Raw genomic sequence first — 7,960 nt, 5'->3', positions numbered from 1 at the left:
ATACATCGCACAAAATACACTCAGCAAATATATATCGAACTCGAGTCACAATGATATCCGTGCTTCGAATGCAGCATGCCACCGAGTTCGAGGTGGAACTTGTGCTCGCCGCATGTAAGCCAGTGAGATTGCGGTGACTCATGTTTCCAGACTGTTCTTTGTACGATGTAGGAGTAGTGTGACCCCGGCTTAAGACGCCGTTTGAAGACTGTATTTTATATAATAATATTAGGGCCGTGTGACCTCGGCTTTAAATGTAAAACAGATGTGAGCGAAAATTGCATCGGTCGTGCCGTTGAGCGGCCTAACCATAGCAACCAACGGTGACGCTTTGATTTAGCCAGAGGCCATGCTGCCGCGTCACTGCGCCAATGGCGGTCGCTACGGTTAACCTGCTCATTGGCGTGGCGTCTATTTAGACTTTATCCGTTGTTTTTTTTTTCCCTAGTGCTTAAAATAAATCTTCATATTCAGACAATAGACCCTCTTCGAAATTTCGATATGCATAGATTATTTGCGGACGCCATTATTTACCGGGCAGTGTGAGCCGCATTGGACACGAGCGCTTCGTCAGTATTCGGAGTGTACTCGGATCGAAACGCATTCCGCACGAGTGCTCCGTCAGTGTTCTGCGTAATGTGGGATGGATAGATGGATAACAACTTTAATGTTCCACCAGATAAGGAGGCACCTAGTCCTCGTCCCCAACACACAGGCCTAGGATACGGGGCCCGGGACCTCTACGATTAGAAGCAGGCAAAAAGGTCTTGGCTCTTCGCGGCCTCTTCCGCCAGGCGGATGGCTTGCTGCTGGGGAGCTAGGACCTCGCTCCGCAGCAGTGCTTCCCAGGCTTCTCTACAATTCATATTTGCTTTAGCACCTGGGGAGCTAGCACATCCCCAGACTATGTGGTCAAGGGTCCCTCTCGCCCCACAGTGCTTGCACTGATCGTTTTGTCTGTCATCTATATGAACATGGTATGCCCAGACTGGGTTTATGAAGTTCCCAGCTTGCAGGCGCTGCCATGCGACTGCCTCCCTATTGCTTAGACTTTCGTCCGGTGGTGGCACCTGTTTCCTTTGTAATCTATAATTTTCGACAATCTCTGTATAAGTTTGCAGACGCTCGTCCATGTTCCGGCAGTCGGGCGGCTCCACGGTTACCCTGAAGTAGAGAGCTCGGGCTAACTCGTGGGCCGCCTCGTTGCCAGGAACGGACGTGTGTGCGGGGGTCCAAATTAGGCTAATTTTTCTGTTTAGCTGTCTACCGGTCAGAATCCTTGCCGCTTCCGGCGAGATCCTTCCCTTCCCAAAATTTCAGATGGCCGTTTTGCTATCGCTAATAGTAAAATTGGCTTTCGTTCCAACGCAAGCGAGCGCTATTGCAACTTCTTCAGCCGTTTCTGCGTTGCGGCTTCTAATGGTGGCGGCCGCTTAGGGGAGCACCTCGGCCGTCAACCACCGAGGCGACCGCCGCACCCGACTTGCCACTTGCCGCGTCTACATACGCAACCGACTTCCTGTCCATTAAATCGAAGCATCTGACTAGTGCTTCTTCTCTCTTCTCCCTCCTCTCCGTGTTGAATATGGGATGCATGTGACGAGGGACGGGGGGAATGATTAGGTTTTCTTAGCAGTCCTGCGGAATGCTTGACTTGACTCGTAGTCCCGTATCTGTTTGCAGGCCTACCATCTCGAGGATAGCTCTGCCCGTGGTCGTTCGGCCAAGTCTTTCGAGCTGCGAAATTCTGACAGCCTCCGCTATATCGTCCCGGGTATTGTGCACTCCCATAGAGAGGAGCTTCACTGTGGAGGTGCTAATTGGTAAGCCCAGGGCCCTCTTTGAGCATCGTCGGATGATCGAGTCTAGTTTTCTTCTCTCCTCCGACCTGATGTTTAAGAAAGGCCTGGCATAGCCCACGCGGCTTATTACGTATGCTTGCATTAGTTTAAGCAAGCTTCTTTCCTTCAGGCCTCGTCCTTTCAGCGCGACCCTTTTAAATATTCCAAGGGCTTGCGTGGCAAATCTTTCCAGCCTTTTGATTGCCCCATCATTATATCCATTCTCCTGAATGAATAGTCTCAAGATTCTGATCTGATCTACCTTTAAAACTGGTTTCTCCTCTACTTCAATGCTAAAATCCCAGCTGCGTTTGCATCGGAGAGACTTTTGGTTATAGATGAATAATTCTGATTTTTGCGGAGAGCATGAGAGACCCCTATTGGCAGCATAGTCGTGGACTATGCTGCCAATAGGCAGCATAGTCGTCACCGCCTGCAAGCGCTTCTCAATGCTCGCATCACTCCCCTGGTTAATGCAGAGGTCGATGTCGTCCGCGTAAATACTAAAATTCAGCCCCTCCATGCTCCTCAGAGCTGCTGGGAGGCTCCTCATTGCCACGTTGAACAGGAACCGGGAGAGAACCGAGCCCTGCGGCGTGCCCCTGCTCCTTAACTTTAGTGTGTGTGACTCAATCTCTTTGAACTTTATGCAGGCAGTTCTGTCTGACAAAAAGTCCTTGATGTAGTCGCACTTTCGCGTACCTACACCGATTTCTTTGAGACCGCAAAGGATCGCTTCGTGTTTAATATTATCAAAAGCCTTTGTCAAGTCCAGGCCGAGAATTACTTTGGCGTCTCTAGAACGCGAATCGATTATGTCATGTTTGAGTCGGAGCATCACGTCCTGCGTACTCAAGCCCGGCCGGAAGCCGACCATCTCGCACGTCCACATGTTGTTTTGCTCCATAAAGCGCGTCAATCTGGTCTGGACTACGCGCTCCATCAATTTTCCCATGCATGAGGTTAGGGAAATTGGTCTTAAATTTTCTAGTCTAGGGGGTTTGGGATTAGAATTACGTTTGCCGACCTCCACTGCCGAGGCAGGTGGCCTTTAGTCCAAATATCTTGCATGTACTCCGTGAGAGCGCTGATGGAGTCATTGTCCACGTTTCTTAATATTTTGTTAGTTATCTCGTCAGGGCCCGGGGCCGATTTTGTTTTTAGTCCCAGTATTTCTGCCCTGACCTCCGCTTCCGTGATGGGTGCGTCGAGCTCCTCGTTGGGAGCTCCGTCGTACTCTAAGAGGGAGGTACTATGGGTATCACCAATGTACATGTTGACTAGTTTGTCCATAAATTCCGCGTCTGTTCCCTCAAACGCGTGCCTGTCTTTTGATAATCTAATTCCTGATTGAGTTTTCGAATTGGTTGAATCTAATAGGTATCTCAGCAGACCCCATGTTTTGGCGAGGCTCATGCCCCCTTCCATCTCGTCGCATCTGCTGCACCAATTTTGTTCGCACAATTTGATCGCATAATTTTCAATTTCTTTGTTATGTCTAGGAATCTTCCTTCTCAGATTGCGGTTCCATTTTTGCCTCTTTAGTCTGCGCTCCATACCGTGTTTTGCCTCCCACATGTGAAGCAGTTTGCTATCAGCTACCTCAGGGGCATTGTCCCCTTCAAGTGTTTTGTGGCCTCCCCAACGTGACGCTTGAGGACCTCCGTCCATATATCTATGTTTGTGATCTTCCCAGTGGCAGCTTTCTCTCGTTTATTCCTAAATAAGTCCCATTCGGTAATCCTCGGTTTACGCGCACGACGCGTCTTCACTCCCTTTTTAATGATCAAGGCCAGAATAAAATGGTCGCTGCCAAAATTTGGTTCCGAATTTTGCCACCTCAGGTATGTCACATTTTTGGCGAAGATCAGGTCAGGGGAGGTGTCTGCGCACACGCTGTTACCCATCCTGGATGGACTACTATAGGGTCCGTGTGTAGTGTGAGTTCCAACTCATGCGCATCCTCCCATAACCGCCTGCCTTCAGGATCTTGTTTAGCGTAACCCCATTCCGGGTGCGCCGCATTAAAGCCACCGACTATTAGCAAGGGGTCGGTGCTGGCTGCCTTAATAGCTTTGCGGAAGAGGGCCCTGAATGTCACCTTTTTCTGCTTTGGGGTACTGTACAAATTCAAGAGGAAGACGCTCGGCTCCTCCTTTCGTCCCGTAAGTATTTCCAATACCACTGCCTCAATTTCTTTCGAGTTGATTTCGTGCTCAATAGCTCCAATGTTCCTCTTAATCAACGTTGTGACGCGAGATTTTTCACCCCTGTCACTTGAAAAAGCTTGGTATCCTAATAGTTTCGTTATTTTGCCCGTCTCCTGCAGAGCTATCACTAGCGGTTTCTCATCTAATAGCGTCAGATATTGTTGCACTAACGCCCGCTTGCGCTGGAAGCCGCGACAGTTCCACTGCAAGATTAACGACTCACTTCTTGCGCCTCTGGTCATCCGAAAGCTTATCGAATTTTTCTTCAGCTTTTTCTTGCCGTTCACCGATGGCAACTAATTCTGCCCTTTGCCTTTGAACTTCACCCGTAAGGGCTTGTATCTGGCTTTGAGTTTTACTTATTGCTCCCATAATTTGTGCCATGAAAGAATCGAATTTGGCTTCGATTTTGCCTTCTAATTGTTTCTCTAGTGCCACCAACGGATCAGCGTCTTCCCCTTTGCGTTTCGGTGGAGGCGGTCTAGCCAATTCTAAAATCATCTTTTCCCCCTCTGGTGGCGCAGGCTGCATGGGAGTCTTAGCCCCAGAGGCCAGGGGGGTTGGTTTCAGTATCAATTTTGGTTGAACTCTGGGGGGGGGGGGGACCCCGTACACTCCTGCAATTTTGGTTTCTGCAACTCTTGAGTGAGCTTATTAACGACCTCTTTAAGCTCCCCAGCCTCTTTCCTTGATTTATCGATCTCCTCGTCCTTCTTATTTTTTGCCTGGGAAACCTCACTGCCAAAGCTTACACCTTTTCGATCCCTGCTCGGGCTCCGCTTCTTTGCCCACGCGTTCGCCGGGACCCTGGAACTCGATCTCCCCCCGGGTCTGGGTCCAGAGTGCGCCCTGGTGCGGGAGCTCGAGCGGTTGCGCTGCTGCTTCCCCCCGGTGGCCTCCTCCAGCCTCGGGAAGGAGTCGTTTCTGGCGCGAAAGGCCTCGTTTCCGCGCCTGACCTTGGAACGACCTCGAAGATTCCCCTCGGCGGTCGCTCCGGCTTGCTGCTTTTTCTGAAGTTGCTGATGCTGTTGCATGTTGATCTTGCGCTCCCATTTTTTCTTCTTCACCTCGTAAGGAACACGGTAGAGTTCTCTACACTTTCTGTCACCGAGCTGGTGTCCTCTCCCGCACAGTTGGCACTTGGACTCGCATAAATGGTTTTGTCGCGGTTTCTCCATGCCACAGCCACGGCATTTCACATTTCCGGGGTCCGGGCAGACGTCTTCGCGGTGCCCGAGCCGGCCGCAGGCGTTAAAAACCTCGCACTTCTTGCGGTACAGTACGCAGCGTTGCGCCACAGGCGTGAGTCGCACCCAGCGCGGTACCTCTTTGTCTTCGAAGAGCATTAAAACTGTCCTAAATTCTCTTCCCAGTCTTCGCACTACTAGGACCGGAGGATTACCGTAGATTTGCAGCCTTTTCAAAATATCTTCGTCAGAGAAGGACAGAGGGACTTCATGAACGACGCCTTTCCGGCAGTCCTCCGGCATAGCGATGCACGTAGTCATTTCTATCTTTTCCCCTTCAAACATGATGAGCTTCAAGCCGGCGTATTTTCTCTTCCTCTCTTCGCTGATGGTGGCGACGAGAATGGAATGTTGCTTCAAGTTCATCAAGATGACGTCCTCCCCGGCCGCGTCCGGGCTGATATCCGCGGTCCTAAATATTACGTCGGCCAAATACGCACTTCCGTATTTCATCATACGTATGAGACCACCGTGCGGCCTCATGACTATTTCGTCGGCGCCGTCCGGAACTCGGGCAAACTGCCTTTCAACCGACTTTGCCGCCATCCTCCTCCCTGCGAGCTTCTCGGCGGCTCGCTGCCGTTCCATATGGCGTACCCTCGTTGTCCACTAGGGGGGCCGCTTTCCCTTTCTTCTTACTAACGTACCATTGTGCTGGCACGTTCAACTCTTTCGGGATCAATCTCCGTACCTTCCATGGTCTCCATCATGGCTCAATCAGTCTCCGAGCGGAGCCTCAGCCGCCGCCGACGACTTCTCAGGCCGAGCTCGAGCGAGCCGGTCTCTTGGCGGACGTGCAGCGGTGGGCCGACGGAGGGAAGCGATGTTTACAGGAGGATCACGTTCAGTACTCCGGAGTTTGCGGAGCCCGGAGAAGACGTCCGTTCTCGTCGGAGGTTCGCAGCATCTGCGTAATGTCGGAACCAATGACGGACGTCTCGCCGGAAGCGATACCACCTGCTAATGGCTGCTGCGCATAATCTATGCATCAATTTACAATTTCGGAAAGGGTCTATTCTCATCGCGGAAAGTGCTGACAAGTTCACAGAGCGACTTTAGAAGCTAATGAATATATGCATTAATTTGTGTATTGTCCCTTGACTGTTTTTATTGTGTGAATTGTATTGGAGCCATTCGTGCACCTTGCAGTTCCTGTGGATGTCGCACGCCGCATTAAAAGAAACAATGCGATTTTATTTTTTCCTATGAAGTTTTTCTTTTAGCAAGCTACGCTTCCGTGACAAAAGTGGCCTTCGGTGCGTGTTTATTGGGTTGGCATCCCTGCCGAAAAACACAGTATAACTTTTCAGTATCCGGATTATGAAACCGGAAATTTGTTTCTGGAAACCCGAAATCCAGACTGCACACAAAGGAATAATTTCTGAAAATCTAAAATTTTGAGAGAATCCACATACAATCCAGACAGATTTCCGGTTCCATAATCCGGATAGAGAAAAGTTATACTGGATTTTTTGGTAGGGATGCATTAGGTAAAGGAGCAACCACTATGATGAACAAATAAATAAGCAAGACGATCAATTATTCTTTTAATATAACATTGGTGAACTGAAAAGTATAATTAAATTTTTTTACCAATTGAACCAAATCTTGTACGTAGGGCTCCGCAAATCTTTATCTGAACACAGGCTCCGATTCTCCGTTTTGCGACGTCGAATATCGACTTCTTTGACATAGATGCGTTTCAATAGGTTACCTGGTTTTTTTCCATACAATGTCTGCCCATATATTAAAATTCCTACCTTGGCAAAACTCGATTATGAGTGCACCCATTCACCTTACTTAACCTCACCGACGAGGTGTGAGGAGAGGGCAAGCGACTTTCTAAGCGTTTAAAACGCGTGACTTTAAGTTTGAGTGAGTGTCGTGATGTCGCTGAGGGGCGTTGGTTTCCTGAGTTCATGAGAACCGGTGTATGAGTTTCGGGAGGTGCATGAGTTCGGTTAGTTCATAAGCTTAGTGAGTTTACGAGTCTGGTGAGGGCCGTGGGTTTACAGGCTCGATGAGTTTAAGAGTTCGGAAAGTTCATGCCTCAAAGTTGGATGAAATCATGACTCCGAAGAGCTCGAAAATTGGTGTAAAAGCGTGAGGTTGTGACATTAGGACTTTATGAGCTTGGTGATGGGCGTTGGGAACTCATAAGGTTTCTCGAGGACCATCGGTTTGATGAGGACTTATGGGGTGACTCAAGGAAGGACGCGTCAAAATAGATCTTTCATTATCAGAATGTAAATTTCATCATTGTACAACCCGAGACGTAGGACAAAATGAGAAGAAAAAAGGGGGCAACACAGACACTGTGTCTGTGTCTGTGTTGTCCCCTTTTTTCTTCTCTTTTTGTCCTACGTCTCGGGTTGTACAATGTTGAAAGTTCACCAGCTCGCTTGCATCTTCTCTGTAATTTCTGTAAATTTCATGCTCGACTCGTGACTGCGCTCTTCGCTCGTACGCCTTAAAGGGACCATGAAATGACCTTTTTACTTTTTCCAGATAACTTTTACATTAAACCGTCAATGTTCACTGAATGCCGAACAGGCATCCGTTTTCGTCTCGGTTTATTAACTTTTACACAAAAAATTATTGAAATATCGACTTTTTCATTCTCTCCAACTGACCGCAAAAGAAGCCGTGACGTAGACCGTTT

At 49.0% G+C, this 7,960-nt stretch overlaps 2 pseudogenes; both read right to left on the bottom strand.

Annotated features, from left to right (window-relative positions):
• Positions 1-746: 746 nt before the first annotated feature.
• On the bottom strand, positions 747-4,552 carry LOC115324127 (annotated as a pseudogene).
• A 71-nt stretch (positions 4,553-4,623) lies between these two features.
• Positions 4,624-6,005, bottom strand: LOC115310324 (annotated as a pseudogene).
• Positions 6,006-7,960: the final 1,955 nt, after the last annotated feature.

Source organism: Ixodes scapularis, unplaced genomic scaffold (genome assembly GCF_016920785.2).
Source record: "Ixodes scapularis isolate PalLabHiFi unplaced genomic scaffold, ASM1692078v2 PGA_scaffold12__126_contigs__length_90152505, whole genome shotgun sequence".
NCBI lineage: Eukaryota > Metazoa > Arthropoda > Arachnida > Ixodida > Ixodidae > Ixodes > Ixodes scapularis.
Note: the sequence above shows the minus strand (reverse complement) of the source record. Positions and strands in the feature narration are given on the sequence as shown.